The sequence below is a fragment of the Balaenoptera borealis genome (assembly GCF_965194805.1).
Source record: "Balaenoptera borealis genome assembly, chromosome: 15".
NCBI classification, from domain to species: domain Eukaryota; kingdom Metazoa; phylum Chordata; class Mammalia; order Artiodactyla; family Balaenopteridae; genus Balaenoptera; species Balaenoptera borealis.
The window spans coordinates 82,830,795-82,833,395 of record NC_138871.1 but is presented as its reverse complement, the minus strand read 5'-3'; positions in this window follow the sequence as shown (position 1 = coordinate 82,833,395).

Here is a 2,601-nt window from a genome sequence, read left to right as displayed (position 1 = left end):
CTCCTGGGGTCTGGCAAATGATGATTTTCTGCTACTTGGGGTCTGAGGCCACCTCACACCATCCAGGAACTCATCCGTTCTCTTAGGTCGCCACTTTTTTACGAGGGAACCACTATTATTATTTATACAAAGCAAAACTACCTTCTGTCATGTTTGGGCATATGCTGGCCGAATTAGATGTAATATCTCACTGAATTCACACTTTCAGAGGTGTGAATTATGTTCCTAGTACAGATTAGGAAATCAGCCCAGAAAGTTGTATAACTTGCCGGATGTGAAACCACCTTTAGGTGAGTGAAGAATGAACCCCAGGTCCATTGAATCCCAAGCCGGTTACTCTTTCTAAGATTTTAAAGCCCAGAGTTTCTCAGGGCGAGTGTAATAATAGCTCTGGAGTAGCAAGGCTTACCTGGGACTCAATGCAGAATTCCACATGATTCCCCAGAGAAAGCATCTGCTGCAAACCTGATTGGAAATCTCCAAGGTGGAGCCCACCCAGCTCCCAGAAACAAATGTCCACCCAGCATCCCTTCTCTCAGTCAGAGATCCAGGGAGTATCAGAGCTAAGTGGGCTCTGTCAGCAATCCCATCTACCGTACACCTCATTTAAGAGACGTACCTCCAGCCCAGAGAGGGTCAATTCAATCCTGAAACGTTCAGTACGTGCCTCCTCTGTCATTTCAATGCAGGTTGGGGAAACAGACATGGAAACAGACAAAGACAGTGGTGGGTAAACACAGGTTCATGGCAGCCCATAGATGAGTGCCCCACCTGTCTAAATCGGTCAGGTGGTATCCTGGAAGGGGTGGCCGCTGAATCAGTCTGGAAAGAAATGGCTTTCGGTAATGAAGGAAGAGAAACAGCAGTCCTCTATGCTGAGGGAACTGTGAGAGCAAAGAATCTAAGACTTGCCCAAGTGAACGTCCCTCGGTGCCAAGCTGTGGATGGTACTCATCAAAGTCCTTGCAAAGAAGTGGGTTTGTGGCATTTGGGCGGACATGGCTGAAGCGGAGGATTTCTAATCAACTGCACCCATCTTCTAAATTCACAGAATGCTTATCATCCAGTGACATCACCTCTATATCCCCAGCAGCACCTGACCCCATGCCTGGCTCATGGGGGCCGTTCAGTAAACAACTGTTCATTGGTGTTTAATTTGTGCTGGGGGCTCTATATACTGCTAAATTTCCTTCCAACCCTTCTAAGGGGTGCATCATTAGAAAACATCCTTTGCAAGGACGGAAACCCGCCAGTAGTGGCTTTTGCTAGGGCACAGATAGGCTGATCCAATTTCTTTGCTCTTTCACTGCCTGTGATTAAGCAGAAGTGGGCCTGCTGCCTAATGAGTGCCTGTTTGAATTGTGTTCTGTCAAACCTTCCCATGTGTGGTTACTGCGGGGAGGGAGTTGCTGGCACACACATGTCCAGCTTCTATATGAAAGCTTGCACCTTGGTGGGGACCCAGAATCAGCAAGCTCCCTTTTTCTTAATGTCTCAAGGCTTAGCCAGCAGAAATCTTTGATTTGATCATGCCTTTGGGGATAGGTACTTCACCCCGTTGCTACTTAATCCGGTCCTGGGGCAGGGCCAGGGGTCTGGGCCCCTGGGAGTGAAGGCGGGGGCTGGGAAGGTAGAGGACTCGTGCTCTGAATCGTCACCCTCATATTAGCTGTGACCAGGCAAATCATCACATTTTTATTAGGACCAAGGGTGTTGTGAGGATTAACTGAGATGAGGTAGGGCGTGTCAAGGGCTTAGTCCTGATCCAGGCGGACATGGTGAGTGTTGGTAATAGCAGCTGAGGGCATAATAGGGCAGAGCTCTTACAACTGGGGAATGGCCCTGGAGTTGAGAATTTATCAAGTGCCATCAAGGAGAGGTAACAGGGACCCACTGAGACCTCTCCCCTGCCACAGCCAAAGCAGCTCCACTTTTACAGTTTTACACGTGTGTAATTCAAATGTAGACATATAAGGAGGAAGATAAACGTTCGGCCGCTAGATATGCTTGAAAATTATTGATCAAGTCTAACTCCTGATTAAGAGTTGACAAAGCAGCTTTGATAAAGCAACCAAGGTCCAGAGAAGTCAAGGGCATTACCAGAGGCTACCCCAAGACTAAGTAATGGACCCTGAACTGGAGGACCAAGGTGTGCACGAGCTCTGTCAGTGGGTCGTGCCTTACAAACCTCAGGGGATTTGTTATTCACCCATCTCCTCTCACTTTGATCTTAGGTCCTTCCCAGCGGCATTTTTCCCTGACTCAGTCCATTCTCCTCTGTGACTAACCCAGTGAACAATATTTAATGGGTATCAGATGATCATCAGAAATAATTATGAATTATATATATATCAACATATCAAATGTCTAAGCCAAAGTTTTCTTATTCATTATGCCTTTAGATGATCCCATTTATACAAGTCAGATAATTGTCCAGTAACAACAGATAAAGGCCAGGTAACTCAACTTTGGAGATGGAGCCCCGTGCTGAGCCCATGGGCAATCCCTGCTGTGTCTGTGTTATTTCTGTGCATTCGAGTCCCTGGGTGTGTGTATACTACAGGAAACCAAACTTTGAAATGAGAGATGAGGGGAAGGAGG